General features: G+C 31.6%; 2 pseudogenes; both read left to right on the top strand.

The window, feature by feature from the left end:
- Positions 1 to 1460: 1460 nt before the first annotated feature.
- LOC129293875 (G-type lectin S-receptor-like serine/threonine-protein kinase At4g27290) lies at positions 1461 to 4742 on the top strand (annotated as a pseudogene).
- Positions 4381 to 17920, top strand: LOC129287572 (receptor-like serine/threonine-protein kinase SD1-8; annotated as a pseudogene).
- The last annotated feature ends 543 nt before the right edge of the window (positions 17921 to 18463 follow it).

Below are 18463 nucleotides of genomic sequence, written 5' to 3'. Positions count from 1 at the left end.
CAAATACAGCAAATCTGAAATTTGAGCTTTGAATTCTGAATAGTGTCGCTATCATTCATGCATTAAAAAGTCCTTAGCGTGGTGAAGAAAAATTGTACTCACGCCATATATATGTATGTATGTATAAAATTTAAGTTTTATAAGTCATTTTACATACTTTCTTCCATTTTATGTTTTTACAATTTTCTATGAGCAAGATAAAAGGTTGTATATATAAGAAGGTGTTGTTTTTAAAGATTAATAAGGGTGAATTGGATTTTTTTTACAGACAATATTAATTAATTTAATTTAATTACATTTCCTAGATTTTGATAAGGTAAATAGAAATAACAATACATAAAAAGAAATTAATTGCATAAGTTTTATATTTGACAAGTGGGAGAGAATCACGTCAATGCTTCCATATGTACATTACCTAGAGCCGAGAAAAAATGGACGTGCTTGATCAATACGAACTTAGGCTTAGAAATGCTTTTATTCTAAAATTGATATTGTTTCAAGACCCAAAAGCCTTTTTTTATTTTTTATTTTTTATTTTTTAAAATTAAGTTTTTTATAATATTACATATTTATATTCTTAAACACAAATTAAATTTTTATAAATTTAAAAAAATAAATAGTGAAAATCTTTATTTTAAAGTATAAATACATATTTTAAAATTTAAATTTAATTTAAAAATAAAAATATTATAAATTTTTAATTAAAATAAATACGAGTTTAAATAGGTAGTGCAAGGCAATTTTTTTTTTGGAAGGATTAAAAGCGTGGAGTAAGCTTTTTTATACTAAAATATCTAATTTTTAAAGCCTAATTAAAAAAAAAAAAAAGCTTAGCGGACAGTCTAATCGCATCTGCTCAGATCCCGGTTCTAACTTTATTATTTTCTTAGAAAAATAGAAAAATAAGATTTAAATCAAAATTCTAACTTTTTTATTCTTAGGAATAATCCTCTGACAAAAATACGTGAATATCAATTCTTCTTCCTGTTATACTTCCCGTTACCAAGGGGCTTTCTTTCTGTGCTCTCTTTTCCTCTTCAGCTGATAGTTGATTCCTCTTCCTCTTGGATAAACCAGTCTCGTTCACTTCCTCTTGGATTCTGATGGTGGACGCTTGGAACTCTGGTTCCTTCTTCAACCAGCAATTTCAACGAACTTAAGCAGCGAAATCCAGTACAAAAGTCTTTCTTAATTTGCTCGAGTTTATATGCCATTTAAGTATCCACTTGATATTTGAGTCTCATTCTGGTTCAGCCTAGCTATGTTTTGAAGTTGATATTAGCCTGTGATTTTTTATTCAATTAGTGGTTGTGAAAACTTAATCAGGTGCATTGGGGGTGGGGGGGGGGGGAAATGCTATCTATACGTGTATAGGAAGTTTGTGGACTAATTAACATTAGCCTTGGGAAAAGTAGTTGGAATTGACTTCCTAAAAACATAGGCATTTCGAAAATGTTGACTTATAGCATTTCCGAAACGAACCCTTCTATGTTTCTAGAACTTAGACTATTATGTTGAATTTTATATAATATAAAAGACATGAAGTTTGAATTTTTGAATTCCGAATATGTTGTAACTATCTTATTCATCCATTTCAAAATGCACTTATTCTTGCCTTCAAAATTAAGTTCTCTACCATCAAGCTAAATTATGCTGTATTTATTTTTCTTGGGTAGATCGATTCACTAAATCAATGGCCATCCTTCCTTGCATGCTTGTTTTTCCCAATCTACTTTTGTTCTTCTCCAGATTTTCTTTTGCAGGTGATATCATTACCCAGCTCGAGTCTCTTCCTGATGGCAAGACCTTGGTTTCTGAAAATGGGATCTTTGAATTGGGTTTCTTCAGCCCGGGTAGTTCCACAGACCGCTATGTTGGAATCTGGTGCCACAAAATCCCAGATAGAACTGTTGTTTGGGTTGCAAACCGTGACAAACCCATCAAAAACAACTTTGGCATGTTGAGCATAAACACCGAGTCACATCTTGTGCTCCTCAACCATGATGAGACTGTTGTTTGGTCAGCAAATTCCACCACAACGGCCTCGAGTCCAATTGTACGACTCTTAGGCACTGGAAACTTGGTTCTAAAAGATGGAAAAGATCAAAATCCCCAAAACTACTTGTGGCAAAGCTTTGACTATCCTTCTGATACTCTTTTGCCAGGAATGAAGTTGGGATGGGACTTGAGAACTGGCCTTAATCGACGTTATATAGCATGAAAGAATTGGGATGACCCCTCTTTTGGAGACTTCACATTAGAGGTTGCACTACACAATTATCCTGAAGTAGTAGCTCGACATGGCCCAACAGAGTATGCCAGGAGTGGCCCTTGGAATGGTGTCCGATTCAGTGGCATTTCTCATGGAATAGACTATCCACTGTATGAGCCAACGTTTGTATGGAATAAAGATGAGATTTATCTAACATATGATGTCAAAAACAAGTCAACGATTGCAAGATCTGTCTACAACCAAACATTATACTTAGTAATGGACATGATTTGGATAGAAGGTGAACAAAGGTGGATTACATTTAGTTTTGCTCCAAATGATGATTGTGATAGATACAATCGTTGCGGCCCAAATGGAAATTGCATCGTGGGTGAGACACCAATATGCCAGTGCTTGGCAGGATTCCTGCCAAAATCACCCCAAAGTTGGAACACCATGGACTGGACTGAAGGATGTGTCCGCAATAAATCATGGAGTTGCAAGGAAAAAAATAAGGATTATTTTGTGAAATTTAATGGGCTGAGATTACCAGATACTACCAATTCTTGGGTTAATGCAAGTATGACCCTTGAGGAATGCAAAGCCAAATGTTGGGAAAATTGTTCTTGCACTGCTTATGCCAATTTAGATATCCGGGCAGGAGGTAGTGGTTGTGCCATGTGGTTCGGTGATTTAACCGACATAAGGCAGATTGCTTTTGATGACCAAGATATACATATTCGTCTTGCCTCTCCACAAACAGGTATATCCTTTTAGTTCTCATTTTTCATTAGTGATCTTCGGAGTGCTTTAGAAACCTCAACTTTTTCTCTATTAACTGTTAGTGAAATTCTTTGTGAAGCTCAACACAACAAAGCTAACGGAAATAAGGCAAAGGTGATTGCTGTAACAGTGACCACTGTATTGGCTTTTGTGATGCTTTTGATGACTTTCCTTTACATTTATAAGCGTGGAAGAAGCTCTATAGGTACCACTTCTCATCCGCTTATCTGGACAAGAAGTTTTGAATGAAATTGAGCTTGATGCCATTATGTTTTAAAAAAAATAGGATATTTTCCTTGTTTTAGTATTTATTTCATTTAGTGTATCAGAATGCACTCATAATACCTTGCTGACCAAAAAAAAAAGGGAAAATGGCTCCTAAGGAGATATAGAGCTACCCATAAATAATATTGTAGATATAGCTAGTACTACTAATGGTTTTTCTCCTCTTTATATCTATTTGTTTCATTCAGTTTCTGGAAGTGAACTAAGACAACACTTTTGACAGCAAACAAGGAAAAAGGCTTGGGAGGAGATTTGGAGCTAAAAACCTTGTTAGCAATAAAGAATGAAGAAGGCTATGATGGAAATATGGAGGTATTTATCTTTGACCTTGGGGTAATAGCTAATGCCACAAATAACTTCTCATCTGACATGAAGCTTGGCCAAGGTGGCTTTGGGCCTGTACACAAGGTAAGTATGCAATTAACTTATTAATAAGAGTAAAAAGTTACATTCACTCGTATGATTTATGATGTTACATACTAACAGTCTTTTATATGATGTAAAAAAGATAGGGTATACTTGCAGATGGACAAGAAATTGCAGTGAAACGACTTTCACGAAGTTCTCACCAAGGATTGCGTGAATTTAAGAATGAAGTCAAATTATGTGCCAATCTTCAACACCGCAATCTTGTTAAGGTTCTTGGTTGTTGCATTGAAGAAGATGAAAAAATGCTTGTATATGAATACATGCCCAAAAAGAGCCTAGATTCCTTTATTTTTGGTTTGTATAGATAAATAACTATTTGTTGGCAAACTTTCTTCCTTTGCTTTAATTTCTCCTTGGATAGTGATAAGTACCATTACATAAATTTTTAGGTACTCATGAAAGTTAATTTCTAGATTATGTATCTTCATCAAGATTCTAGATTAAGAATCATCCATAGAGACCTTAAAGCAAGTAATATATTATTGGATATTGAATTAAATCCAAAAATCTCTGATTTTGGCTTGGCAAGGATATTTGGAGAAGATCAAATTGAAGATAATACAAGGCAAATAGTTGGCACATGGTGAGTATGCTTAATTATATTTTGATGTTCTATATTTACACGTTATTGAATATGATATTAATTGATTGTGATTTGTAATAGTGGATATATGGCACCTGAATACGCAATTAATGAACTATTTTTCGTCAAGCCTGATGTATTCAGCTTTGGAGTGTTATTGTTAGAAATAGTGAGTGGCATGAAAAACAGGGGACCTTTCTTATCAGACCAAAGCATTAATCTTATTGGACATGTTAGCAACGACGAACCTAACTTTATTTTAATCTTTACTCCAATTTGCAATTAATAAGATGTTTTGAATTGTTGCAGGCATGGAGATTGTGGAAGGAGGGAATTCCATTGACATTGGTTGATGAACATCTGGGGAAGTCTTATATTGAATCAGAGGCATTTCGATGCATCCACATTGGTCTTCTTTGTTTGCAATGCCATGCTGATGATAGGCCAAACATGACATCTGTGATTGTGATGTTGGGCAGTGAAAGTGCTTTGCCCCAGCCTAAAGAACCTGGTTTCCTTTTTGAAACCATGCCTGTTACTGTTAGAGGAGAATCTTCTCCTAATAATCATCCAACTCCTTCAAATAATGAAGTATCTATCACCTTGTTAGAAGCTAGGTAATTACTTCTTAATTTTTTTTTTACTACTAATGAGCTTCCCCTTTAGGATATGACTAGTTTGTTGCAATAAGGCAAGTTGATGTTGATTCTAAACAACTCTCTTGACTCTGCATATTGCGTAAGATTTAAATAATAATAAAAAAAAATTCTTCGATTGACTTAGTGGATTTAATCCTTCGTTAACATTAGCTTTGGTAAAAGTTTTTGGGGTTGACTTCAATAAAACAGCTGGAGTTCACAAATCTTTGCTTGTCACATGCCTGAATGAACCCTTTTCTGTTTCTATGATCTTTTCGTATTTGAATTTCTTGTGCTTGAATAGAGTAACAAATATGTTATGTGATAGACATAACTAAACTCGTGTCTTATGATTATGTCTATAACAACAATTTTATTAGTTTTATTCGTTAAAGGCAAAGCTAATTTGCTTTACATTAGGGCAAGTAGAAAATATAGTTTGATGGTATATGAAAATTATGTTGAATAGCATTTTTTTAAATTAAAATAAAAGGCATTAAATGTTTTTGGAAGAATTACAATTAGATCTTACATAAAAAAAATTAATTATTATAAAGTTCATTAATAATTGATTGTGTCAGTTGTTAATACAATTTAGTTTAATTATTAATAGATTTTATAATAATTAATTTTTTGTATTGTGAGATTTTAATGTAATTCTCCCAATGTTTTTTCCCTTAATTGTGCATAAATGGATGTTATTAAAATTAGAACAAATAGGCCAGTTTGACCGCTTGGAGAGGATTTCGACCATATGTCTGGTCTGGAATACCACAAAATCAGCTAAAAAGTGAACTTGTGGAAAACTGATTGAAACTAGTCTTAAATTGGTTTTTCTTATTTTTATTTTTTAATTTCTCAATAACCAAAAACTATATTATTTTGCATTTTTAGTTGTCTTTCTATTGTTTCTTAGTGTTATATATATATATATATATATATTTTGTGATTTATTGGTGAGAGGCTTGTGCTGAATTAATCTAATATATTTGACAATTTTGATAATTTGTTATTGAAAATAAATGCTTGTATTGTAATGTTAACAGATTGACGGTAGATTTTGTATGTATGAGACTATGAGTCAAGATATAAATAAAATTTTTTTAAATATTTTTATTTTTTATAATTTTTTTAAAGGTAAGGAAAATTGTTCTACATGTCTTTCTAATTTTCCTCAATTTTGAATTGGATTCTCATAGTTTATTTATTTTAATGAAGTTTTTGTAGTTTGATTAATTAAATATGTTAGCCCCTAAAGGTTAAAATTATTAATTAATTCTTAAATTTTTTTAAAAAAATAAAAATACTTTAAAAATTTTTAGAAAACTTGATTTGACACTTGGAACCAAAAAAGTTAAAAAAATTTGATTTAATACATTATTTGCATTTTTATTAATTTTTGTATGAAAATTATATATGTATAAATTCTATTTAGAAGACATAATTTAATTATATAAATTTTCAGTTATAAAAGTTATATAATTAATTATAAAATTACATATTATTTTAATACAAATATAAAAAATCTTAATTTTATTTTTTAAAAGAAAAATTTAAAGATTTTTACCTTCAAGGACCAACATATTTAATCAAAGCTAGATTTTTTTTGGCCAAAAAACTTTAAGAGCTAGATTAAAATAAAACAAATTACATGAACATAATTCAAAATTGAGGAAAATCCAAGGACTTGTGGATTAATTTTTTAAAATTATCTTAATTTAATTAAAATGGGTTCAATCATTTGAATCTTGAGTCAGTACCTTGTTAATTCAATATCTAGTTTAGTTTTGAAAAGACTGCTTCTAATCAATATCAATGTAAATATGAAAATATCAATAATCAATGTCAATATATAGTAAGCTTTGTTTACAACAAAGAAAAATGATGTTGATTTTAATGAGCTCTCTTAATTGGGCATTAACAATTTAGAATTACATGTGAAATTGAATCTGTAATCTTTCCCTTACTGAAAAATTTGCATGCCATTAGGCTACAACTACAAGAACATCGGTTAAAGTAATTGCCCCTAGCTAATTAACAAAATAATATATTAGGTGTAAAAAATAATCAACAAACTTGTAATTTTCTCTGTAGGTGGAGCTTAATAACTATTCTCTTCATTTAAAAATGTAAGATATTTTTAACTAAATCTTACCCCCTAATAAAATAGTTACTTATTTCACTAACTCTATCTTTTAATATTTATCCTTATTTAATAGGCTATTTTATTTTAAAATAAATATAAAGTTATTTATAAAATAGGATACTTTTAAAAAAAGGTAATAATTATATTTTAAAAGATTAAAAAAGCTATATATTTTTGACAATTCAAACCTTTAAAAAATACATTATATTATTGAACAGGCAGAGTAAATGAATGCTTGATGCATAGTCTATTCATGAACATTATGGCATTGTCTTTCGCCTTGCCTTATTTGAGAAAATAATTAAAGCATACAATATGAAGTAGGTAGTTCACAAATTTTGAAATACAGCAGCCACACAAAATGAGACTCCTCAGGACGCAAATTTAAACAAGGATTACAATTTCCTGGCAGATGACAAATACAGCAAATTTGAAATTTGAATTTTAAAATTTGAGCTTTGAATTCTGAATATATTCTCCCTATCATTCATGCTCTGTGTTGCATAAAAATAGTAATCCTTAGTATAAAAATTTTCTCCTCGAAGAAATATAATTGATTGTTCGTTTAATTTTTATCAGTCACTTTGCTCGCTATTGGTTATTTCTTTCTAATTCCATCCTTTTATAATTTTGTATGAGTAAGGTATAAAAGGTTGTATATAAGAAGAGAAGGTGTGTTTTTAAATATTATAAGGGTAAATTGGATTTTTTTTCCTAGACAATATTTTACAATGTTTTTTTTAAATAAAGGATCAAATCGTAGAGTTTTCTCTGATGCTACTTCTATATGCATCTAGTTGTTGTCTATTTTCTTTTTTTTTCATAAAAATAAAATGAAATCACATTACATAAGTTAAATACATGACGGGGAGTAGAATCATGGCAATGTTTTGGCGAGCTAGGAAATAAGCGTGCTAAAATACAAATTAAAATGTTATAACTATTTTAAAATAAGTAATACAAATCTTAATTTAAAAGTATAAAAATATACTCCACCTGTTTAAAAATATAAGGTATTTTTAACTAAATTTTATTATTAATAAAGTGGTTATTTACTTTCCAACTAATCCTATCTTTCTATATTTACTTTTATTAAATACCCTATAAAAAATATAAAGTCATTATTAATAGAAGCACTTTTAAAAAGAAGGTAATGATTATATTTTAAAAAATTAAAAATATCTTATATTTTTGAACATTCGACTCCTCAAAAAATACTTTATATTTTTAAACTGAAGGAGTATATATATATATATAAAGTATAAATTTAATTTAAAAATATAAAATGATATAATCTTTTAAAATTAAAATAAATACAAATTTAAATGGGTATCGTGACCTCAATTTTTTTTTTTCAAGGCTAAAGGGAGATTTCAAAGTCTTTTTTATATTAAATATTTCAATTATCAAAGTCAAAATTAAGGAGGGGAAACAGATTTAGAGCATGTTTGGATTGCACTTTAACCTTAGTTAGAGTGGGTCAAATTGAGGTTAGGATGCAAAATGTCAAAAAAATCTTGTTTGGATTATCATAAATTTTCAACCTCAGTTAGCATGCAAACGAGCGTTATTCAAGAAGCCCACTAACCTGGCTTTTGGTTCTTAGCGTTAGCGTTGTTGCCTGTTGGAAGTATTAAATGCATTTTAAATTTTTATGCTTTCTCTCTCTTTTCTTTTATCTACTCGAGCTCTGCCTTTAGCGTATCTAAGAGGGAAAATGACAATTAGGTCCCAAAGGACCAATTTTATTCAAGATAAGTCCCAAAACATTTTGAAAGGCTAGTTAAGTCCCTAGGTCCTTGAGTGGCATTTTAATATAATGAGAAATGACCGAAATACCCTTATTTGGCTGATGAAAATGTGAGGTTTCTCCTTCTCTACTCTTCCCTGCCGTGTTCGTCATCCCTTCTTTCCCTGTCCTGTTTCTCGTCTCTTCTTTCCCTGCCCTGTTTATCGTCTCTTCCCTATCTCATTGCAACTGAGTAAAGCTCTCTATCATCTCTTCCCTGAGCTGTCTAATAAAGCTATCTATCATCTCTATTCTAGTCCTGTTTAACATCTCTTCTCTACCCTAAGTGATCAGTTGCTTAAGTCATTAATCTATAATCTATTTTGGGCATTAATCTTTGATGGGTGTGATGCATTTGCCTAGCTGAAGAGTCTGATCCTCATCAACATTTACCATTTCGATTATGCAAAATTGCTTCTTCAAATTTTTTCCCTGAGTATCTTAGCTGAAGGGGACTATGTAGTTTGTACAAGTGATGACATGCTCAAATGGATTTTAAGTTCAAAGTTATACATTGTACCCAATTAATCAAGTTTGCAACTTTGTAACTCTGTAATTTGTTTTCACAATTTTATTCCCAACTTCTAATATTGAAACGTATTTATAATGTTCAAGTTATACATTATACCCAATCAATCAAGTTGTCAAGTAACTTAGATACCCAGTTTTGCAACTAGCTCGAGACAAATTTGCCACTGTTTGTCAAAATTTTGTATGGAAGAACCATTGAATTTTTCAAAAAGTTATTATTCTAGGACAACGCTCCAGTAATTTGTAATTCAGACACCAAATTTTGCAACTGTCTTATGAATAATTTGCAACTTCTTTTCAAAATTTTGGGTGGAAGAACTATTGAATTCTTAAAGTTAATATTGTAGGATAATGTTACAGTAATTTGCAATTGAGACACCAGATTTTACAATTTTCTTACAAATAATTTGCACCTCATTCTCAAAATTTTGGGTGGAAGAACTATTCAATTTTTGAACTTGCAAAGCTACTAAATTATTTTAGGACATGGCTCCAGTAATTTGCAACTGACATACCAGATTTTGCAACTTCATTACAAATAAATTGCAACTCATTCTCAAAATTTTAGGTGGAATAACTTTTAAATTCTTGAACTTACAAAGCTATCAAATTATTTTAGGATAACGCTCTAGTAATTTGCAATTGACATACCAAATTTTGTAACTTTATTACGAATAATTTGCAACTCCTTCTCGAAATTTTGAGTGGAATAACTTTGAATTCTTGAACTTGTAAAGCTACCAAATTATTTTAGAATATGGCTCCAGTAATTTGCAACTAATATACTAAATTTTGCAACTTCCTTACGAATAATTTGCAACTCATTCTCAAAATTTAGGTGGAATAGCTTTTAAATTCTTGAACTTGCAAAGCTATCAAATTATTTTAGGATATGACTCCAGTAATTTGCAACTAACATACTAAATATTGCAACTTCCTTACGAATAATTTGCAACTCATTCTCGAAATTTTGGATGGAATAACTTTTGAATTCTTAAACTTATAAAGCTACCAAATTATTTTAGGACATGGCTCCAGTAATTTGCAATTGACATACCAAATTTTGCAATTGCCTTACAAATAATTTGCAACCTCTATTCGAAATTTTAAGACAATACACTTTTAGTGATTACAGAAGATATGGACTGTACATATAAGTTGCATGTATGAATTCATCTAATGCATCTGCACATATCAGTTGTCCACATACACAAAAGCATGAACTTGAATTTATAAAAGAGGGGTTGCTATGTATTAAAAAAACCCCCCAATACTACCAATATATATGTATAAAAACCGATATATGTTAATCAAATCTAACTTGATCTAAAACTACCCATATATGTATATCACCCAAATTCAAGTTCATGTGGTAACCCATTTACAATAACATCAACTTAAATTTAGATTTCTACACCTCTTCCGTGTACGGTCTGCTTCATGACAATGAGAACAATGATAAACCTTCTTTTGCTGATATTGAGACTCAATCCTCACATGATGAGGTCTGCCAGCTAATCGAGATGTTCTAGGAGGTAGCAAAAAGGTTTGGCTTATAAGCTTAGATACTGTCAATGTATTTAGCTTTGACATCTCATGGGTCTCAACATGATGCATAGTACCATTGTATATTTTCTCCTATGAACTATGAAGATAACATGCATAGTGCAACACTATACTTGTAGATTGCTTGTCTACAATCATTAGCACTTGTAAAAATCTGCTCAGGTCCTACTAGTAAATCTTTCTACTTTGTTGCATTTAGCTCAGGCATTGGTGTTGGGATACTTTCTATTGCACATGGTAGAACTTCAAGATCTTGTGTAGCATGTGAATTCTCAACTGAACATCCTGCTCTGCATTTTCATTCAAATCATGTTTATTACTACCATCCATATTCATATTAACATAATATTAATTATGCAACTATTAACAAAACTTACCCATCAATTGAATCTCTTGTTGTCTCTATACTTTGCTATATCTTCCCAATGATGTACACATGAGCAAAATTATCATTCAATTTCATTAATTGATTTATCCCTTCATCATCTTTAAGGTCTAAAAGAGCATTGCGATTAAACTTTACTGTGTATTTCAACTCTATTCCATTTAAATCACAATTTAAGCATGATGAAATCAATCTAACAAGTCCTTCAAGAGACATTCCTTCTCTAATCATTCTTCCATTACAACTCCCCCCATCATAATGCATTGTCCTATGCATATCTTTTACAATATCTCCACTAAAATGAAAATAACAAAAAATTTCATTTAAACAACTACTTTCCATCGTACCCAATAATATCAACCTACAAGAAACAAAATAAAATATAATAATATATCACTTAGAAACAAGTTACTTTTGACATAAGTGATTTTCGCATCAGTTAAACAGTGACAGCGTTCCATCTTAAAATATGGACACTCGATAGTAAGTTCTTACACTTTTAGTTGTAAAATGTCGAATCTTCATGCCAAATATTTAGAAACGTGAAATAAAAAAAAATCTTTCATGTTTAGTTGCAGAAAACCGTTCCATCTTTTTCCTTACGAAAGCCATTTTGCAAGAAATCAAACCTTCATGGAGTAAACCTTTTTGTTCAGATGCAAGGATTTGCAAAAAAAAAAAAACCTGTCTGCACGCACTAGCACAACTCCTTAAGCTTCCTTGAGTCAATAATTAAGGCAACTCACCTCTTCCAAGCATAACTCTATTTCAAGAATGGGTATTCTTCAATGTACAGCTCCACCACTTACATGCAGCTCTCATCAATGGCGGGAAAGAGATAAATCGGGAGGGAAATGTTGGAGCTGATGAGTGTACATGTTATATTTACTCATAGGGGCATTTTCGTCATTTCTTTTGTAATTCTGATTGGGAAAAAGCAGCATGGGACTTGATTGACCTTTTAAAATTAGTTGGGACTTAACTGGTATAAAATTGATCTTTTGGGACTTGACTGTCATTTTCCCTATCTAAGATGAAAGAACAGGAAAAAAAAATACCAGCCAGACAGAGACCAGCTACGGTGAACGATTTGCGATGCGAAGGAAGAATAATGGAAGCTTTGTGCACACACCCACACACACAGCAGCGTCGACTAGTTTTAAAAAAAGCTAGGAGGAATCAACTACAGAATATGATGAAGAAAGAAGAAGAACCCATGAACTTACAAACTGAACTCCTCTGCGCATGCACTCGTCGACAAAATGAACAAGAAGAACAAAGGAGATAGAGGATGATGGAGGAGGAAGAATGGTTGGAAAATCACTCCGATTGGGAACGGAAGAGAAGAATCGAGAAGGGTTTTTTGGAAGCTGTCTCCTACTCCTTGTTTCTTTTTTATATGCAGAACACGAATGAAATGGGAAATAGGGAAGAAAATCTGATTTTTTTCTAAAAAGGGTATTTTGGTAATTTTGTAGTGTTTAGAGCAGAATAAAATTTCTCCCTTGCCACTGCGGAGACTCAACAATATGTAGGCGACAAGTACAGACTCCATCAAGCCAATAACTTCTTGTTGCATCTATTTTAAAATTATAAAGTTATAAAAATATCATCAAAACACGTTATTAATAATTTTAATATCATAATTATTTTCTAAAGCATTGCATGTCCATATATAATATATTACGAATTTCACTAACATTTAAGTCAAAATACCAACAAGAACAATTGATCATTTTATTTTAATTTTTTTTGCTAAAAAAATTATTTATCACATTTTTTAAAATTCCTAAATTTCCTAGCCATTACATTTATTTTTGAAGCATGGAAGTATATCATTCAAGTTTGAAATGCACTATAAAAAGAACTTTTGGAGTGTGGAAGAATCGGTTTGCAATGATATGAAAAATGCCTAAATTTAGATATAAAATACAAGTTCAAATTGTTTGTGTAACAATGGAAATGCATAACTTTATTAGGAGAAATTCAATTACTGATGAGCAATTCATGCAATCTGAAGATGAAAGTGTAGATGTCCATGAGGAAGATACCAATATTGATGAGGCATCCTTGTCAAATCTACCCAAATCGTCAAGACAGAGACAGCGTGTTCGTGATATAATTAAATATCAATTTGTAAATGATATCAATTGAATATTAATTTATTTTAGGTTTTCATAATTGAATATTTAAGATATTTTACTTATTGGTTGTGACTTTAAGTTTAATATTTTTTACTTATTAGTTAGTCAAAAAATATAAACATGCTTATTTAAAATTTAATATTTAAGATAAAAAAAATTCATACTTATTTTTTCTATTAAACATCTCAACTGGCTTTTGAATCAAATCATCTAAATAAATTTTAATTTATCTAACTAACTTTTAAAAAAAAAAGTATCCAAACACAAATTGCGTTACATTAAATGATTTTTTTTCTAATCTCAGTTTGCTAACCTCAGTTGAATCCTAACTTTAGTTATAAATTTTTTAATCCAAACACACGCTTAAAGGGATAGTCAGATTAGCCTGGCCTGTATTCCAACTTCTACATTTAACAAAATATAAAAATAGTATTTAAATTTTGTAATTATTTTTTCATAAGAATAAAAAACATATCAATCCAACAAAGTCAATTCTTCCTGATTTCCCATTACGCTTCCCAATCCCATTATCGAAGGGCTTTCCTTTTGCCCTTCCCTTTTGCTCTTCAACTGATAACTGATTCCATTAACGCGTTGACTAGTCTTGTCCACTTCCTCTTGGATTCAAATGGTGGAAGCCTAGAACTCTGGTTTCTTCTTCACCCAGCAATTTCAACAAACTTAAGCAGTGAAATTTGGTACAACATTCTTTCTTAATTTGCTCCAGTTTATATACCTTCTAAGTATCCGTTTGATATTTGAGTCTCGTTCAAGTTCTAGCCCAGGTTTTAAAGTTGATGCGATTTCTGTCCCATTAGTTTCCGAGAAAAATTAATTAGATGCATTAGCTAACTATTCTATCTATATGCATATAGAAGGAGCAAGACTTGTGGCAGAAATGATTAAAGAAAAGTATCCTTTACATTAGCATAAGCAGAAAACAATTTGATGCTAAAAGTCAATTATGCTGAATTATATATATATATATATATATATTATAATATAAATGGCCTTAAATCTTTCCTTTCTTTAACATGATCTTTTGGTTTGTTGACAGAAAACATTACATTGAATATGAAGTTTGATTTTTGAATTCCGAATTATTCATACATTTCAAAATTCGCTAGCTAATTTATTCTTGCCTTCAAAATTAAGTTCTCTTCCCTCCAGCAGAAGAATACGATATTTTTGACTTAAAAGAACCTAGTCAACCTCGATGCTTCTAGTTGGCTTCATTCTCAACTTGGGTCACATCGGGATTGTGGGTATATTTATTTTTTGTTGTGTAGACCAATTCATCAAACGAATGGCTTTTCTTCCTTGCTTGTTCTTCCCAATCTGCTTTTGTTCTTCTCCAGATTTTCTTTTGCAACTGATACCATTACCCAGCTCGAGTCTCTTCCTGATGGCAAGACCTTGGTTTCTAAAAATGGGATCTTTGAATTGGGTTTCTTTAGCCTAGGCACTTCCACAGATCGCTATGTTGGAATATGGTAACACAAAATCCCAGATAGAACTGTTGTTTAGGTTGCCAACCGTGACAAACCCATCAAAAACAACTTTGGCATGTTGTGCATAAACATTGAGGCACATCTTGTGCTTGTTAGCCATGACGAGACTGTTGTTTGGTTGGCAAATTACACCACAAAGGCCTTGAGTCCAATTGTGCAACTCCTAGGCTCTGGAAAATTGGTTCTAAGAGATGGAAAGGAAAAAAAATTCCCAAAACTACTTGTGGCAAAGCTTTGACTATCCTTCTGATACTCTTTTGCCTGGAATAAAGATTGGATGGAACCTAAGAACTAGTCTTAATCGACGTTATATAGCATGGAAGAATTGGAATGACCCTTCTTTTGGAGACTTCACGATAGTGTTTGCACTACACAATTATCCTGAAATAGTAGCTCGGTAAGGCCCAAAGCAGTATATAAGGAGTGGCCCTTGGAATGGTGTCCGGTTTAGTGGAATCTCTCATGCATTGAACAAACCACTACATGAAGACAAGCATGTGGAGAATGAAGATGAGATTTATGTAACATTTGATCTACAACGAAATGTTGTACACAGCAATGGATATGATTTGGATTGAAGAGGATCAAAGATGGATTACATTTAGTATTTCTCCAGTTGATAATTGTGATAAGTGTAATCGTTGCGGCCCAAATGGAAAATGCATCATGGGTGAGACACCAATATGCCAGTGCTTGGTAGGATTCCTTCCAAAATCACCCCAAAATTGGAATGGCATGGACTGGGCTGAAGGATGTGTCCGCAATAAATCATGGAGTTGCGAGGAAAAAAAAAAAAACAAGGATTATTTTGTGAAATTTAGTGGCCTGAAATTTCCAGATACTACATATTCTTGGGTTAATGCAAGTATGACAGTTGAGGAATGCAAAGCCAAATGCTGGGAAAATTGTTCTTGTACAGCTTATGCTAATTCAGATATCAAGGCAGGAGGTAGAGGTTGTGTCATGTGGTTTGGTGATTTAATCGATATAAGGTAGATGGCTTTTGATGACAAAGATATATATATTCGTCTTGCCTCTGCACAACCAGGTACAGCCTTTTAGTCTTCATTATTTATCCGTAATATTTGGAGCGCTTCAGCAACATCAACATTTTGTCTATTAACTGTTAGTTAAATTCCTTATGAAGCTCAACATAACGAAGCTAATGGAAATAAGACAAAGGTGATTGCCATAACAGTGACCACTGTATTGGCTCTTGTTATGCTTTTGATCACTTTCTTTTACATTTACAAGCGCAGAAGAAACTCTATAGGTACCACTTCTCATCTACTTGCTTGGACGATGAGTTTTGAATGAAAATGATTGAGCTGGATGCCAATATGTTTCAAAAAGAACAGAACATTTTCCCTTTTTTTTTTCTTTTTTAGTATTTTTGTCATTTAGTGTATTAGAGTTTAATGGATCTACCAACAAATTATATTGCAGATATAGCTAGTGCTACTAATGGTTTCCCCCTCTTTATATCAATTTATTTCGTAAACTAAAAATCTTGTTGGCAACAAACGAGGAAAAAGGAACAGAAGGAAATATGGAGCTCAAAACCTTGTTAGTACCAAATAATGAAGAAGGCTATGAAGGAAATATGGAGGTACATATCTTGAACCTTGCAGTAATAACTAATGCTACTAATAACTTCTCATCCAAGATGAAGCTTGGCCAAGGTGGTTTTGGGCCTGTACACAAGGTAAGTATGCAATTAACTTATTAATAAGAGTAAAAAGTTACATTCACTCGTATGATTTATGATGTTACATACTGACAATAATTTATATGATGTGAAAATGGTAGGGTATACTTCTAGATGGACAAAAAATTGCAGTGAAACAACTTTCACAAAGTTCTCTCCAAGGATTGGGCGAATTTAAGAATGAAGTCAAATTGTGTGCCAAACTTGGCACCGCAATCTTGTTAAGGTTCTTGGTTGTTGCGTTGAAGGAGAAGAGAAAATGCTCGTATATGAATACATGCCCAACAAGAGCTTGGATTCCTTTATTTTGGTTTGTATGGATAAATAACTATTTGTTGGTAAATGTTCTTCCTTTGCTTTAATTTCTACTTGAATAGTAATGAATGTATTTCTATAAATTTCTAGGTATTCAAAGTCAATTACTAGATTGGTCCAATCGCTTTCACATTATTAGTGGAATTGCTTGGGGGTTTATATATCTTCATCAAGATTCTAGATTGAAAATTGTCCATAGAGACCTAAAATTAAATCATATATTATTAGATATTGAATTAAATCCAAAAATCTCAGATTTTGGCTTAGCAAGAATATTTGGAAGAGATCAAACTGAAAACAATACAAGGTAAATAGTTGGTACATAGTGAGTATACTTAATTATATTTTGATTTTGTATATTTGCCTATTATTGAATATGATATTAACTCATTATGACTTCTAATAGTAGTTTTATAGCGCCTGAGTATGCAATTAATGGACTATTCTCTGTCAAATTTAATGTATTCAGCTTTGGAGTATTATTTTTGAAAACAGTGAGTAGCATGAAAAATAGGAGACTTTTTTATTAGAACAAAGTGTTAGTCTTATTGGACATGTTACCAACAACAAACCTAACTTTATTTTTTGTCTTTACTTAAATTTGTTACTAATAAGATGTTTTGAATTGGTGTAGGCATGGAGAGTCTGGAAGGAGGGAATTCCATTGAAATTGATTGATGAATATTTAGGGAATTCTTATATTGAATCAGAGGTATTGAGATGCATCCATATTGGTCTTCTTTGTTTGCAATGTCGTGCTGATGATTGGCCAAACATGACATCTGTGGTTGTAATGTTGAGTAGTGAGTGTTCCTTGCCTCAGCCTAAAGAACCTGGTTTCCTTGCCTCAGCTTCAAGTAATGAAATATCTATCACCTTGTTAGATGCCAGATAATTACTTCTTATTTTTTTATCACTAATTGTAGCTTACGCTTAAGGAAAAGACAAGTTTGTTGCAAGATAATGTTGATTCTAAACAACACTCTTAATTCGGCATATTGCCTATGGTTTAATTTTTTTTTTTCAAAACTTATTTGATCGACTTTGTGGATATCTTCTTGGACAAGGTTAACTTTGTGGGTTAAAACCATTATTGACATTAGATTTGGTAAAATTTGTTAGGGTTGACTGCCAAAAAAATCTGTTCCTAGTTCACAAATTTTGGCTCGTCACATCCCTAAATGAACCCTTTTCTATTTCTTATGATCTTTTTCTTGTTGAATTTTCTGTGCTTGAATTGAATAACAATTGCGTTATTTGATAGAAATAATTGAACTATTGTGATATGATTATGTATTGGACAACAATTTTATCATTTTTATTTGTCAAAGGTTGTCGCACCTGTCACGCGATGCAGTGGCCCGATCATCGTGAGGGGAAAAAAAGGGAGGGAGCCGCTACCGAAATTTTAAGAAAAAATTTTAAAAAACAAACTGAA

Source organism: Prosopis cineraria, unplaced genomic scaffold, assembly GCF_029017545.1.
Source record: "Prosopis cineraria cultivar Desert tree isolate PC_DT_omini unplaced genomic scaffold, ASM2901754v1 PC1, whole genome shotgun sequence".
Classification (NCBI taxonomy): Eukaryota; Viridiplantae; Streptophyta; class Magnoliopsida; order Fabales; family Fabaceae; genus Prosopis; species Prosopis cineraria.
The sequence above is the reverse complement of the archived record's forward strand: the minus strand, read 5'-3'. Positions and strand labels throughout refer to the sequence as shown.